This window comes from Panthera onca, chromosome C2, assembly GCF_046562875.1.
Source record: "Panthera onca isolate mPanOnc1 chromosome C2, mPanOnc1 haplotype 2, whole genome shotgun sequence".
Classification (NCBI taxonomy): Eukaryota; Metazoa; Chordata; class Mammalia; order Carnivora; family Felidae; genus Panthera; species Panthera onca.
The window spans coordinates 107,877,140-107,894,025 of record NC_138347.1 but is presented as its reverse complement, the minus strand read 5'-3'; the positions used below and the strand labels follow the sequence as shown (position 1 = coordinate 107,894,025).

At 48.5% G+C, this 16,886-nt stretch overlaps 1 long non-coding RNA gene across 1 annotated transcript; it reads left to right on the top strand.

The window, feature by feature from the left end:
• Window positions 1–12,415: 12,415 nt before the first annotated feature.
• On the top strand, window positions 12,416–16,414 carry LOC132683298 (uncharacterized). Its single transcript, XR_009612153.3, has 3 exons — window positions 12,416–14,981; window positions 15,261–15,505; window positions 16,310–16,414. It is a non-coding gene; the product is annotated as an uncharacterized LOC132683298 (long non-coding RNA).
• The last annotated feature ends 472 nt before the right edge of the window (window positions 16,415–16,886 follow it).

The window sequence follows — 16,886 nt, the reverse complement described above, 5'->3', positions numbered from 1 at the left end:
AGAAGGGGCTGGCTTTCTCTGCATGTGGAATCCAGGCATTCATTTATGCATCAAATATTTATCACACCCTTCGTAGCTTTCCTGCTCTATGCTGGGCACTGGGGATGCAAAGATGAGTGAGGGAAGGAAGGAGACAAGCGGATAACACAAAGCTCCGCAAAGGTGTGCGGGCATGCTGAGGGCTTGTAGGAAGGAACAGTTGATTTTTCAGCAGGGTGGATGGCTCAGAGGCTAGCTGGAGTAATAAGCGGCCTGAAGGCTTTGCGTTTCTCACAGTGACCAGAGCTGTGCTGGAGAAGTGTTTGTAGACATGTTATTGCCCTGGCTAAGATGGAGGACATTTGGAAATCCTCTTTGGCAGCCCTCCAGAGGCAGCTGGGCTCTGTGTCAGCTAAGAAACGAGAACTCCTGGTTTTCCCAACACCTCAGTATGTGTGTTCTGACCCTGCTTGCCTAGGCCGGGGGATTCCAGGCATCCATTCGACATACTCCAACTTTCAGTTGTTTTCGAGCGGCCACCGTGGGCTAGATCCTGTTCAAGCGAAGCAGCCACAATGTCAGGGAGCTTACCTCTAGAAGAGGGGAGGGGGACAAATAGTAGACCAAAATGGTGATGAGTAGTACGAAGGAAAACAAAGCAAGAATGGGAGGGCAGGGAATGTGCGGTGGGGGTATACAGTATCAAACAGGGTCTATAAGAGAGCCAGCCTAAATTTAGTTTCCCTGGTTACCTGAGCACCCAAGAACTGTGGCTGTTGGTGCATTAGGAACCCACCAAGAAAGTGGCGTGGTGCCTGACTCCAGAGCTGCCAAGGAATGACCAGCTCAGTCTGACAAAGGCTGGTGTGCATCCCCTGTCCCTCCCCCAGAGAGTGTTCTCATCTGGTGAGTGGAGCTGGTACAGTCAGAGTCTAGGATAGGAGCTCATGCCTGGAGGAAATGGGATATTTATGCTGGAGGCGAGTACCCTAATAGCATCTAGGGGAGAAGGGCATCCAGCTCCCCCCAAAGAGAGCTGTAGCAAAGCACAGATAAAAGCTCAAGGCCTGGGCCAAGAGTGCTGGGGCCTAGTCTGGGTGAAGGCCCCCAATGGAAAGGGAAGTATCAACCAGGAAGGGGCCAGACACCAGGTCATTGGAGTGGGCTAGAAGGGACGCCTGGGTTGGGGTGGGAACAAGGGGGCACAGACCCCTCCCTACTGGGTACCAGGATGGGGGGCAGAATGAAGAACTCAGGTTCAGGATCTTTAGGCTGGAGCACAGAGTGTAGGGTGGCCAGGTGTAGAGGCTTTGGGAACAAGTCAAGGGTTTTGTGTTAATCTCAGGTCTACTGACACTGGCTAAGGCGTCTCTCAGCTATAGCCAAGGCTTGCTTGTTCTGTCATTTGTATAAGCACCACAGTGGTTTTAACCATGAGCCAAATAACACTGAAATAAATTATAGTTGTACTGGGAGGGCAGCTGAGGGAGGGGGACGGAATGGCAAGGAATCTCCAATAGTTTGTGCCTAAAGCCTAATTGCAATGGAAACCAAGTAGAAAGAGACCTAGACCCCTAAGGAGGATAAAAGTATGTACAATAAACTGACCAGCACAGCATGCCCTCCTGTATGGATGCCAGGATCAGAACAACATGTCACGCTGCCACTTTGATCATGGGATTTGGATCAGAAAGAACATGGGGATTTGGATTTCGGCCTGGGCTTGGCCCTGGTCTCTGCCACCTGTTGGCTGTATGACTTTGGGTAAGTTACTTGACCCTCTGAGGCTTTGTTTCTTCATCTGTGTAATGGGAGGGTGCAAGCTGGAGCCTGTGCTGGGATTCAGTTGTGCCTGGAAAGCCAGTGGGAAACCCCACAGGGACCAAGGAATCTGCTTCTCTTGCAGAGCTGCAAGGAGCCAAGTACAGTGAGCTCACCAAGTGGCAAAGTGTCTGTGTCGGAGAAAGGAGTACTTTTGAGAATGCTATGATAATAATGGCTGAACATATCCTTGGCCCTACCCGTGCTGGATCCATGTCTGATTCCTGAACAGAGCTGTCACTGAAAGCTCACAGGATTATTTACTAAATACTCTACTGAGGGACAGGATCACTGTGATGAGACCCCCATAAATGAGTGTAACGGGAGAGAAAGGCATCATCTCCACAGGGCAGCTTTGCCAGAGTGAGATGGCAGAGCAGGGAGAGGGGCAGTGTCTGGCAGGCGGGCATTGCTTTCTTGGCGAGTAAATACAAGACACCTCACCCAGGGACCCCCCAGATGCAGAGGGGGGGTCTAGGTGACAGATGGTGGTAAGACACTAACGTGGATTATTAGTCTCGTCATGGCTTCATTTGCCCCACATGAGGTGAGAGAATCTTGGTTGAAAATAAAGATGTTCAAGCATGAGAAGTACACGGCAAGTACACAGTAAATGTCAGATTCCCCTCAGAAACCACCTGAGGAACCTAATGAGCCCCCTGGAGGACTGTTCGGGACATGCCCTGGTCTGTCTGGGGATTGAAATAGCATTCCCGTGGCAAAGACTTTTAATCAAAAAGGAAACTAACACATATCTTTGAGCACTTGCAATGTGCCAGTGAGGTATATGTGCTAAGAGGGGTTTGAATTATCTTTGTCTCAGCACTTGACAGTTTACAAAATACCCTGATAATGCATTTTATTCACATTAGTCTTCACAACGACCTAACAATGTAGGATCCCCATCTACAGATTTGAAGATGGAGTTCCGGAGAAGTTAAGTAATTTAACCACTAAGGGGTGCAACTGGGCTCTCTTTGGTGGGACGGTGAGCCCAAACAAATGAAAGAATGAGGCAAAAACTCAGCAAATACTAAAACCTGAAGTTCTGACCGAAAGAGCTAGAGAGAAAGACAGATCTTAATGGCTGGACCTCCAGAAGGGGTCAGCTGGGACTGGAGCCGGATCTCACCGGAGGGTGGCTGGAGGGGGACAGGATGTAGACGAGGAGGCACCACACACGTGGCGGAGGGCATGCTCCCCCTCCTGCCCCTGGAGCCGTCCCGGCTTGTCACATTTCAGAGAATTTTTACGGCCTTTCAAAAGGAAATTGCTACTCTCATTCCCCGGAAGTAACAACGAGGCTTTGCTCTTACTGTGGTGTCTGGACCATCCAGATCACTTCTCATGACTTCAGCGACTGCCTGTCTCAGGGTCTGTATCCCCATCATTTCTAATTCTTCTTGGAGAAGTATTTATGACGTTCTAAAAGTATGTAAAGCCACACACTGAAATGTGCTAATATTAGAACATTAGTTAACCAGAAATTATGCTCATTTCAAATTGCAGACGAAAATGGAGGATACAGGAAAAGGAATGAGCATTTATGGGCCAGACTCTGTGCTGGTACCTTTCACATTCATGATCCCTTTTACTATTCATTTACTATTCATTACAGTGCAATGTGGAAGATGATATCAATTCCACGTTGGCAGTTGAAGAAATTCAGAGAGGTAAAGTAACGTAGCCGAAGTCATACAGCTACTAAGTGGCAAACCTAGGATTTGAATCCAGGTCTGACTTCAGAAGACTCTGGTTTCCAATATAGCATAATTTATCACTTGTGAAATTCAGGTGGCACTGAGAGTGACCGTACAATTTTTTATCCTATTTTTCTTTTATTAATTCAAGTTTACAAGCCGTGTCATTTCCAGATTACCAGCTTCAGAAAGTTCTTAAGTCATTGAAGTCCCCAGGATTCAAAGACAGTGCCCTATCAAAAATGGGGCCCACCTTGCACTGGGTAGAGGAGGAGGAGGAGATTGGCAGGTGATCCTGCCTCATTTCCTCAAACTCTGTTTAATACAAATGCCAAAGTTTGACATTTCCTGACCACTTTACTTTCTTTGGCAACTTCAACTCTGACGAGAGAGTAAGAAATATGTCTCCCCTTGACAGGAACAAGGTGTGCAGTGAAGGACCTCAGGTGCTGTGCTGCATTTTGACAGTTCCTTAGAAGAAAGCACTTCTGCCTGTTCTATTCAATCCCAGTCCAGGTGAGTCACCACATTTTCAGTCAGGCAAGTATTTTAAGGAACGAGAAGTCTAAGCTGGAAGCAGAGAAAGGCGAGGGATGAATTATCACCAGTAGCTTTGATGATGATGTGTTGTCATGGTGCCACGAGACTCATTTCCAGTTAGGGTCCCAGTCACCGCTGATTTGCTGGAATTTTTGACACGGGAGACTGGTGGGCACCCCGACACAGGCGTGAGACACAGGCAGGTGCACATGTATTTACCCAGAGCAGACCCCCACTCTAGAGGGCTCGCGTTGGTTATTTGGGGCGTGGTTAAAAGGATGTGCTCACATGGATGGATCATCTTGCAGGGAGCCAGTATGACCACTGACCCCGCTCCTGTGACCTTGCCTGAAGTTTTGGGGCAGAATCAGGGACTTCCTGACCCACCTCAGCATCTGCTCTCTGGTTTTCAGCATCTGAGTCTGCACGATGCCACCACTCGGAGTCTCCTGTGCTGGCACCTACATTGCAAAGCTCTGTGGTATCTATACTGAAGTGGACCAGGAGGCTACCTATGAGCAGAAATGTAGGTTCTGTCGTAGCCCTCTTGGATGAACCATCAGGATGCACTGTGTTCCTCACTCAGACTTCCCACTGTGTTGCTTCCCTGTCTCCTGCTCCTCTTTCTTCTGCCCTGACCTGGGGGACTCCAGGAGGGTGGGGTGGGGATGGCGAGTAACCTTGCTATCTAGCTTTTCCTGAATCCCCTTAAACTTTCACATGAATGTGAAAAACAAGCAAGTTCATGGGGCGCCTGGGTGGCTCAGTCGGTTGAGTGTATGGCTCCTGATTTCGGCTCAGGCATGATCCCAGGCTCTTGAGATTGAGCCCCGCGTCGGCTCTGTGCTGAGTGTGGAGCCTGCTTGGGATTCTCTCTCTCTCTCTCTCTCTCTCTCTCTCTGTCCCTCCTCCATGTTCTCTTTTTCAAAATAAATAAATAAAAATTAAAAACAAAACAAAAACAAACAACAACAACAAAAAGAAACAAGCAAGCTCCATACCTGGGCCCTGCGGCCCCCTCCCCCAGATTCTGAGTCAGGGGCCTGGGGTAGACTTATTTTTATTAAGGGCCCAAGTGATTCAATTGCAGGTGATCCTGGGCCACGCTGAAAAACACTGGGGCAGGAATAAGCCAGCAAGTGTATGAGATACATCTGGTGTGAATGGTAATTCATCTGGTTTCTTAAAATAGTATGTATTATGGGCTAAATTGTGACCCCCACCCCCAAATTTATACATTGAAGTCCTCACCCCCAGTACCTCAGAATGTGACCGGATTTGGAGATAGGGCCTTTAAGGAGGCATTTAAATGAAAATAAGTTCATTGGGGTGGACCCTGATCCAATATGACTGGTGACCTTATAGAGAGAGAAGATTAGGACATGCACACCAAGGAAAGAGAATGTGAAGACACAGTAAGTAGACAGCCATCTGCAAACCAAGGAGAGGAGACCTCAGGATTTAGGAATTTAAGAAAGATACTACAGTGCACATGTTATGGCTGCATAACATCCTGTAGCATCTACAACAGTATCCTGCAATCAAACGTGCTAATGTGTCTGTAGTGAGATGTATATGTTGCATAAATAAAGCCTATAAGTAGCCATGTATCATCTTAAGACAGATTTTTGTGCCAAATGAATTTGTTTCAGGTCAAGTTTTTCTGCCAAATGAGTTATAAATACAGTCTTTGGTATTCAGAGCTTTTAGGGCTTTGAAATGGTGGACCTTTAGTATCCCTGCCTTACAGATGAAGAAACTGAGACACAAGGAGATAAAACACCTTATCCGCTATTATTAACTCATGGGAGGTGGGACTAGACTACCGACCCAGGCAGCCTGGCTTCAGAGTCCGCGCCCTTCACGTCCACCTGGCTGCACCCTTCGGTACCACCTGCCTGCCAGCGCCAGACCTGCCACAGAATTTCACACCAAGCTTGCGGCCTTGCTGTGAGGACCAGACACAGAGAGTGCAGGTAGAGTTATGTGATGGGTTGAATTGTCTTTCTCCCCCCAAATTCATATGTTGAAGTCCTAACCCTAGTACCTCAGAATTTAACCTTATATGGAGACAGGGTCATTGCAGATGTAATTAGTTAAATTAAAATGAGGCTATTAAGATGGGCCCTAATTCAATATGACTGGTGTCCTTTTTTAAAAAAGAAATTTGGGGGCACCTGGGTGGCTCAGTCCATTGAGCATCTGACTCTTGATTTTGGCTCGGGTTGTGATCCCAGGGCCATGAGATTGAGCCCTGTGTCTAGGCTCTGCACTGAGCATGGAGCCTGCTTGGGATTCTCCTCTCTCTCTCTCTCTCTCTCTCTCTCTCTCTCTCTCCTTCTGCCCCTCTCCCCAGCTCATGTGCTCTCTCTCTTTCTCTGAAAAAAAAAATTAAAAAAAGAATTTGGACATAGAGACAGAGGTGCACTCTGGCAGAATGCCATGTAAATATGAACGCAGAGATGAGGGTGATCTTTCCACAGGCCAAGGAATGCCCAAGATTGCCAGCAACACGCCAGAGGCTAGGAGCGTGGAACAGTCACGCTGAGCCTTTGGAAGGAAGCTACCCTGGCGATACCTTGATTTTAAACTTGTAGCCTCCAGAATGTGAGACAGATTTCTGTTCGAGCCCCCCAGTTTGTAGTACTTTGTTACAGCTGCCTTAGCAAACTAACATAATTTCTTCATGCAGGTCCCAGAGTTCAAGCGGGAGACTAATAAATGGTAGCTAACCAACTTTCTACCTTTGTCATGAAGGCTGCAGAAAATAAAGAAAGTGCATTAGATGATTTCTAAGGCCACTTACAAGTTGCAGGTCTAATTTTCTTTCTTTCTTTCTTTCTTTCTTATTTATATTTATGCTGGGGAGGGGCAGAGAGAGAGGGAGACACAGAATCCGAAGCAGGCTTCAGCCTCTGAGCACAGAGCCCGACGCAGAGCTTGAACTCACGAACCGTGAGATCATGACCTGAGCCAAAGTCAGACGCTTAACCAACTGAGCCACGCAGGCGCCCCTAATTTCCTGTTTCTAACATGAGGATAGCCCAGCTCCACTTGTCATAGCACCAATCAATCATCTGGCTCTTACAGCATTTCTTTGCTGGTTAAAAGATGGGCTAATGTAAAGGGGGTCTTAAAAAGCAAAACAAAACAAAGCAAAGAATGTTTTTTCCTCTGATGTGGGTTATGTCCATGTACATTAAAATTGAAACCGTGTGGGCCTTCATTTCCCTTCTGACGTTCCCGCTTATATCATGAACTCAGTCAGACGTGGGTTTTTCTGAATCCCTTTCACTTGTGTCTTCAGAACTGCCAAGTCTAACCCACAGTATGTGTCTGGGTACAAATTCTGCAGAGGAAAGCAGAAATCTAAGAGGTTGTTTTCTGTAAGTGAAGAGTGTATTGCTGGAGCCCTGTGTTGGCCTAGAGATTTGGGTTCTTCATATCAAAATTTGTCCCCTCATCACCATTTTACTAAGCAGATAAAAACCGCCCTAAGAAACTCTAAAAGGCTGATGAATGCTTTTTCTGTTCATAGAACAAGGTATGGTTGGCCCGGTGTAGAGAAGGCGGTAAAAATGCTAAAATGTGTTCCTCAGGCTTTAGGGATAGGATCCCCCATTGTAGAGCTGGTTTGGATCTCTAGGCCTCTGCCTTTAAGATTCTACATGTCAGGGGGTGCCTGGGTGGCTCAGTCGGCTAAGCATCTGACTTCAGCACAGATCGTGCTCTCATGGTTCATGAGTTCGAGCCCCATGTTGGGTTCTATGCTGACAGCTCGGAGCCTGAAGCCTGCTTCAAATTCTGTGTGTGTGTGTGTGTGTGTGTGTGTGTGTGTGTGTGTCTGCCCCTCCCCTGCTCTCTCTCTGTCTCTGTCTCTCTCTCAAGAATAAATAAACATAAAAAAAAAAGATTCTATATGTTGGGGCACCTGGGTAGCTCAGTAGGTTGAGCATCCGACTTTTGATTTCATCTCAGGTCATGATCCCAGGGTAATGGGATCAAGCCCTGCAGCAGGCTCTATGCTGAGCATAGAGCCTGCCTTGAGATTCTCTTTCTCTCCCTCGGCCCCTCCCCTGCTTGTGCAGGTACTCACTTTCTCTTTTTCTAAAAAAAAAAAAAAAGATTCTACATGTCAATTTCAGAAAAAATTCTTTGCTGTAGGCAGAGTGTGGCCCCCAACTCCCCATCCATGGAAACAGGACTTAATGGCTGTGAGTGTTCAAAGAGTGAACTTCAGGTTTCTCTCCAACACCTGACATCCATTTGCAGCTGTTCTCTGACTCCCTGTCAGCCCTCAGCCTGTGTCCAGCAGGCCACTTCCAACGGCCTTCCTCACCAAGCCAAGGGCCCTCTCTCATCCCCCTGAAGCCCCTGCCTGTTCCAGGGCCGGAGCGGTGTTGGCATTTGCGTAAGGCTTTTCATCTTTGCCCCTTGTTCCTGGTTATCCTTCCACCAATTTTAAGAGAAGTATGTCTTTTCCTAGCGCGGGTGCAGCCCCGGTGGAATTCTGTTCGGAGGCAAAAATGGTTGCAGGGTGGGCGGTGTCACTTTGGGGATTTCATGGTTGGTGATTCTATCCAATGTCATTATGAGAAATTTAATTAAACCAGAGTAAATGCCTAATAGATGGAGCTGCTCAAGAGTAGAGACCACACCTTGTTCATTTTTGAATCTTCAGTGCCTTGCTCAGCGCTTGGCACATAGTAGGTGCTCAATCAATTATTTGTTGGAGGCGCCTGGGTGGTTCAGTTGGTTAAGCTCCTGAGTTCAGCTCAGGTCATGATCTCGTGGTCTGGGAGTTCGAGCCCTGCATCGGGCCCTGTTCTGACAGCTCAGAGCCTGGAGCCTGCTTCAGATCCTGTGTCTCCCTCTCTCTCTGCCCCTTCCCTGCTCACTCTCTCTCCCTCTCTATCAAAAATAAATAAATAATCATTTTTTAAAAGTATTTGTTGAATGAATGAGTCTTTATTTTCTTTTTTTTTTCTTTTTTTTAACGTTTATTTATTTTTGAGACAGAGAGAGACACAACATGAACGGGGGAGGGGAAGAGAGAGAGGGAGACACAGCATCGGAAGCAAGCTCCAGGCTCTGAGCCATCAGCCCAGAGCCCGACGCGGGGCTCGAACTCGCGGACCGCGAGATCGTGACCTGAGCTGAAGTCGGACGCTCAACCGACTGAGCCACCCAGGCGCCCCTCTTTCTTTATGAGAAAGGTGTCTGACATGTATTAAGTCCAAGGATCACGGCCACAAACAAGGTTGGAGAATGTTTCTGCTTCATCATAGCTCTCATGGGTCCTGTCCAACAAAAGAGTGCTGAGGCCAAGAGGCAGAGATAGAGGTCCAGGTCTGGCCCTGCCATTGTCCAAGAGACCCTAGGATCTTCAGCCTCCCTGTGCCTCAGTATCCTCCACTGAAACACAGAGGTGGTAATATCTGCTCCGCCTACCTCACCGGATCCTTATGAGAACATGGCAAGAGAACGGATATGAAAGTTCTCTGAAAATTTCTAAGACCATGCCAAGGATATTATTTTTATTATCATTTCTATTATTAAGGTATTTGCAGAGTTGCGCTGCTCATAATTACTTTCGATTTCTTCAATTTCCTTTCTACATGCTCATGCTCAAGAATCAAAGTCGGTATTACCTCCCACCCCAGATAAAGAAATATCCGTCTTGGTAGTCCAGGTGCTGCCAAGGGCCAGCCTCCTCGGAGCTCAATCGTCTCATTGGTCAGCAAACGTTTCTGCATCACAGGTGGTGAGTGGCAAATTAAGTCACAGAAGACTAGCTGACATATAGTTGCCCCCTGATGCAATTCCTGTGCCTGAAGCCACCAGAAACAGAAATAGTAGGGCCTTCTCCCTGGAGGACTATGCTCCTTGACATTATCCCTAACCCATCCAGGGAGCCCTTGTTCCCATTCCATCTAGAATAGACCAGTAGGGAGGCGAGTGGTGGGAAGCAGGCAGCCAGTGGCGCCGAGCCCAGGCAGAAGCCCTAGCCTCTGGACTTGCAGGCCAGTGCTTCCTCCATTCCCTCTGTCTCTCAATGAATGGAGGTCCTGGTAGGTGGTGCTGTTCCTCCTCTTGTTTCCTGTTGCTAAGGTAACTGGGTGAATATAAAACGGGGACAGCCCACGTGGTCTTGCTGCCTCTACCTACCTTGCTATCTCAGCCAGAGAGCCACGGTCAGGCTGGTCGATTTGGGCTGAGAGTGTGTTTTAGGGGCAGGAACCCCCTGAGGAGAAACACCTGAACTGTGTGGCAGTGACTGTTCTCCGGACATTCATCGTAGGCAGACGAGGTGTTGAAGCCAGGGAGTGGCAGGGGATAGAGAGTGAGGAATTGAAATGACTGGAGTGTGCCGGTTGTCAGATGTGACAAGGCTGAACTCGTCTGAGGCCAGGCTTCTAGCTGCCTGTCCTTCGTTACTGAAGGAGAGAGGGGACGGCCACTAACCCTCACCTCTGAAATTTGTACCTCTAACTTTCCTGCTTTCTCCCAAGAGGGGTCCTTCCAAGCTTTCAGACAAGGGTCTTTCTTTCTTTTTTAATTTTTTTTTTTAATGTTTATATATTTTTGAGACAGAGAAAGACAGAGCGTGAACAGGGGAGGGTCAGAGAGAGGGAGACACAGCATCTGAAACAGGCTCCAGGCTCCGAGCCGTCAGCACAGAGCCCGACGCGGGGCTCGAACTCACAGAGTGTGAGATCATGACCTGAGCCAAAGTCAGATGCTCAACCAACTGAGCCACCCAGGTGCCCACAAGGGTCTTTCTTAAGGAGCAACATGGTAAAGTTGATAAGGGCAAGGCCATCTGAGAACCAGGCAGCTCTCAGCACTGGGCCACAGAAATGGGAGTCACACGAGAGGAGGTGCAAGGCAGATCATCCAACGGACGTCCCTCCAACTTCAAGGCTCAACTCAATGATGACCTTCTCCAAAAGTCTCTTCAAATCCACCTGGATGGGTAATAACACTGTCCTTCTCTCTATTCTCCTGGTATTTCCATCTGCACCTCCCTGTGCACTTAGCACCTGTTTACCATGTACTCACCCTTTGAATGACTTTTATTGTACACATAGCAATATATGTTTATTGAAGGAAAGATCAGAAATGCAGATACCCACAATGAAGAAATTAAAACCACTCTTAAATCTGCCACCTGGAGGTAATCACTGCCGATGTTTGCGGTGGTAGCACTAGTCAGGCTCATGGCTGGTTTTCTGCCTGTGTTCAGCTATTCAAGGGCCAAGTCCACACCTCACGCCTTTTCTGTGTACCCTCATAGCCCCCATAGTGCTTCCCATTGGACAGTGGGTGAATAAACAAATAGATGAGTGGACAGAAAAGGAGGGAGAAAAGGTTCTCCTACTCAAAAGTTGCCCCATCAAAGGAACCAAAAAGGGAAGAGAAGGCCACATGCAGCCCACCTCCCTTCCCCTCCCCTCAGGTCCCATCAGAGCAGAATCAACGCCAGGAGACGAGCGGTGCACAGAGAATGGGCTGGACCTGAACAATGATCATTAGTGGAAAGATAGAGATCCCTGCCGTGTGACTTCGAATTGTCGGCCATGGCTTAAGGGGAAAGAGGATTCGTGGAAATAGCCAAGTCAAGGTCACCACATGTGTGCAGTATTATAGGCTCAGCAAGCAATCTGGCAAATTCAAAGCCTCTTGCAAATGACTTCCAAGAAATCTGCTTTTAGCAGTGTCATTGACATGGGAGTACATCCCCATGACTTGCCCCTCACTGGGTTGAAGATTATCATTGATTTATCTGGAGCAGAAACAGCAGGATTCCACATCACCTCTTGGAAGGCAGCCGGGGCAAGAGCAGGGAATTAACAAATCTTTATTATTAATTCCAATACCACAACACCCCATGGGTCCTGCAGCAAATCACAGGCTCTCTTAACAAGAGTTCCTCTGTGTTTAAGTGGAGCTGGGTTTTTTTTTTTTTTAATGGGGCATGTCCTCATTCTTAACTATAAAGACAACCTCAAAATATTCATGAATCATGCACAAGTCCAGAACATGCCAGGTGCTGCAGGAGATGCAAAATAAGTAGAAAATCCCTATATTTCATTCATTCAAACATCAAACATTTATTGAGACCCTTTTATGTGCCAAACACTGTGCAAGACACTGGATTTTATAGCACATTACAGTTATTATCCTGTTTTAAAAGTGAAGATGTGAGCCTCAGGGAGGTTATACAACTTACCCAAATTGCCCACAGCCACACAGTCTGGAAGGGATTTGGGTCTAGGATAAAGGGAAAGAATCTGATGCTTTATTATTTTTATTATCAGTTAAGTGCCATTTATGTAGCCTTAGAAATGTTAAGCCAACATTTGTGTGAGCTTCCCTTTCACTAACCCAGGACCAGCCATAGTTGATGTGAGGGGAATAGGAAAGAGGGTTGGGCTCATTCATGCCCCCTACGAGTCAGCCTCTGGGGGAGGCTGATATGTGCAAAACCAAATGCCAACTGTTCTTTGCTCTGTATTTGCTCTCGGTAGTCTGTCGGTGCCTGCCCTCCACACGGTGCCCAGGGACGGTCCTGGTGCAGGGGTGATCACAAGCCCACAACCAACATGAGCAGGAGGAGAGGAAGTTTTGGTCCCCAGCAGTGTTTTGCTTCTGACCTCACTGCTTTTTTCCTCAACCCGAAAGCAACACTTGGGTGCTGAGGGAAAGGAGGCTGAACTCGGAGTTTCAGACCCAAGGGTTCAAACCCCAGCCCGACCTCTTGCAAGTTGTGTGAGCTTAGGCAAGCCTCACGGAGGCTTTATCTTCTCCCCACCAAGCGGAGGCAGTACCTACCCTGCAGAGAGGTTCAACTAGGTAACACAAGTACAGTGTTGCTCAATCAGTAGTAATCATTTACTATTGTCCAAACTAAATTCCACCCAAAAAGCAGAGTCGTGATTTTTTTTTAAACCATGAACTAACAAGTATTTATTAAAGATCTATTTTAAGCAGGAAGATTTAGAGAAACCCTGCCCACCCTCTTCAGGAGTGAGGGACCTAGGCAGGGAGTAAATAAAACCCATGGTAGGGCGCCTGGGTGGCTCAGTCGATTAAGTGTCCACTCTTGATTTTGGCTCAGGTCACGATCTCACAGATCATGATATCGATCCTCACGTTGGGCTCTGCACAGAGCATGGAGTCTGTTTGGGATTTTCTCTATCCCTTTCTGTCTCTGCCCACCGCCCCTGCCCCCTACTCATGCTCGCTCTCTCTCTCTCTCACTCTCTAAAAAATAAACTTAAAATAAATACAATAAAACCATGGCAATGAGCAACTTCCAATGACTCAAGCATCCAAGATACTGGAGGTGAGACACAATTCTCCAGCTTTGAAGATATTCTGCAGTTTTGGAGATAAAGGCTGTGAGTGTGGGCAGATGAAGGCCGCTAGGAGACGCCCAGCTGAGACCCCCTAAGGCTATATCACAGGTCCTTTTTTGTAGGCTTTGTTTCCACCCCTGTTCCTTTCTCCCCCTGCCCTAGAGTTTGCTGTTTTGTTCATGCAGGTATTTTCCTTCCTGAGGCCACCAAGGATTCGGAGCATCCACAGGTTATCTGTCCCAGTTCCCGGCTGGCTCCTCACCAGGCTCTGACCTCACCTCGGCGTCAGTCTTATCAGGTGTGGACAGAACTGTCTCCCCACTCCAGGAGTTCTGAGCCCTGGATCCCCTCCACACCCAGGCAGAGGAGGGCCTGGCACCTTGGAGACCAAACGCTGCTGTCACCTGCCAAATCCGGAGCAGCCACAGAGGTCTGCAAACGCAGCCACGAGGCGCAGAAGCAGGAAGGAAAGGGAAGGTTTACCAAGTATTGACAAGGAACAGAGCAGATGCTGAGTTCTGCCAAACAGGAGAGAAGGGAGGAGAGTGACAGGAAAAGCCAGCCACCCCCCCCCACTTCAGTCCTCATGGGGATCCCGGCAAAGGACAGCAAGGTCACAGTGGGGCTCCAGTCTCCTCCAGAATGTGCTTCCTCCCAGGGAACAGGGAGATCCAGCCCAGCCCCGTCTTCTGAGAAGCCGGCCTTGGGATGAGTGAAAGGAAAGGGAGGAAGACGGCTGGACACCAGGGAGCGGGCGTGTGCCCTTGGCTCCTGAGCCGCCAGGCACGGTACCAGCGGTTGGTGCCAACTCCTATTCCACAGTCACCAAGGACACTTCCTGGTGACCGCAACTCTGGTTTGTTTAGCTTCGTGAGGTTGAGTGCTCCTTGGTGTTAATGGCCTGGGGGTGAAGTGGGGAACGGGATATTTCATTGGAATTCGTTACACACAGGCTCCTTTGTCCTGCTGCTCCAGACGCTTGTTTGTTTGCACCGAGACTCTTGCCTTTGTTGGACTGGTTAGTGTCTGTCAGTAAATGATAACTTATCTGAACTGTCCACAGAATCATAGTTGTGCATAGTTCTCAGAAGCTCCACGCATCAGCGTTTTCACATTCTAGGGCCTGGAATGGAGCCGGGGCGGCGGGGGGAGGCGGTCAGAGCACCCCCAGTCCTCGCCTGGTCCCATCCTGGGGTGGGAGAGGTCCGGATGAGCGGGAACTGGCCGCGTTGCCCTTGTCAGCAAGAGAAACAAGTAGGGACACCGGGAATCTGCAGCTGGACAACTGTGCCCGAGAGAAGAGGGGAGGCCCGAGGAACAGAAAGCATGTCCTTCCCCACAGGTTATACTCCACGAGCAGGCCCGTCGCAATCACACCCTGCAAGCCGCAGCCAGGAAGTCCTCCTGCAGAAATGCTCGCAGGCGTGCTGATGATGGACTGCAAGGTTGTTCGTTGCGAGCGTTGCTGGAAACGGCAGAAGTCTGGAAACAATCTAAACGCTATCAATAAAGGCCTGATTAAATAATTTATGGTCTGTGCATCCGATGGCACACTCTGAAGAAAGCTTCTCGTACACTGGTAGGGAACGATCTCCCGAATACCTTGTTATGTCAAACAGCTACAACTAGGTTAGGAACTGCGTGTTATCGTTTGTTTATAAAGGGACAAGAGGGGAAGGGAGGAGAATATATATTTCCACAGAGACTGTCTTTGGAAAGATTCACAAGCCGGTGATATTGTTTTCCCCTGGGCAGGAGCGCACTGGGTGGGTGTGGGAGCTGGGAAGGTATCAGTTGACCTGTGCTGTATACCGACCCAGCCCAAACTTAGTAGCTTAAAACAACCATTTTATTCCAGGTTGCATTCCTGTGGTTTGACTGGTAGTGGCTGGGGAGGCTTCACATGGCAATGCCTGAACCCCCAGAAGAAAGAGAGCAACCCATTGCAAACACTTTCCAGCCTTTACTTGCGTGATGTTTGCTGAAGTCCCTTTGGCCAAAGCACCTCACACAACCAAGCCCAAATTCAAGGGGGGAGAAACAAACTCCATGTCTTCAAGTACAGTGGACATCAGTTTTAATCTACCACATGGTGGAGCAGAGGTGAGGAGGGAGGGAGGGACGTTTCTCTTTTAACCCTGTATACTTTTGGAATTTGAGTCGTGTCAATATTACCTCTTCAAAAAGAAATAAAATTTTATCGATTTATTTGGTTTTTATGAGAGACAGAAAGAACGTGTGTGCACAGCAGGGGAGAGGGGCAGAGGGAGAGGCAGACAGACAGACAGACAGACAGAGAGGGAGAATCTTAAGCAGGCTCCATGCTCAGCACAGAGCCCGACACGGGGCTCGATCCCAGAACCCTGGGATCATGACCTGAGCCGAAATCGAGAGTCGGACACTCTCAACCAACTGAGCCACCCAGGTTCCCCAAGAAATATGATGACTTTTGAAAATTAAAATAGATTCCCTGAATTTAACTTTGGAATAATCCAGTTGCTGAAGGAAACACGGAGAGGGACATGTGAGGTGGAGATATAGGTGAAACAAGATGGCTGGATCATGAATGTGTGAGACTCACAATACTACCGTATGAATGTTAAAATTGCCTACAACAGTTCATGCTCTCACAGCTTGTGGGTTCGAGCCCCGCGTCGGGCTCTGTGCTGACAGCATGGAGCCTGGAGCCTGCTTCAGATTCTGTGTCTCCCTCTCTCTCTCTCTCTGCCCCTGCCCCGCTCTCTGTCTGCCTCTCTCTCAAAAATAAATTAACATTAAAAAATTTTTAAAGGATTTCTTACAGCAGAAATTTGGAAATGTCAAAACGACTAACCAGAAGCTCAACCTCGTTGAGGGTCACTGACGTGGCAGGTGCATTGCCCGCATCATCCCCTTTTGCTTTCCCAGCCACCCTGGAGGTGGGCACGGTTGGGCCCTGGAAGTAGCCTTCTTGAGGTTGCTGATACCAGAGGGTCAGCTGCAGAGTGGGGCCGCAGGCAGCTCCGAGCAGGGATGCTGGACCTGGAGGAATTGCCGGAGAGCCGGGAAGAAAGGACACCTAAGGAGCTGCCTCCACAGTGTGGGTGCGACTAGCAGGCGAAAAACCCAAGGACGGTGTGGTATTGGTGGTGACAGGGGAGGTGCAAAACACTTGACGGTTTCAAACACACACACAGAGATTGTGAGGGTGGGGAATAAGAAGGGAGCCTTTCCAAAGATTCCAGACAAAAGCTCTAGTGCTTATGGGCACGTCTGAAGGAAAAGAACTCAGTGAGAAAGAGTTTCTCGCCTCTTCTTTATTACTCGAGATGGCCACATGTGTACCTAGGCCTTGTGCCAGGGTGCACCTCGAGCCACCCACCTGGCCTGTGCCTGGCTCTGAGGTGGGGGGGGGGGGTCCCATCTCAGAGTAGCTCTGAGAGTGCTAAGCACTCTGGGTGAGCCCTTCTGTGGGCAAACAGGGAAAATCCTTCATCATCTCTAC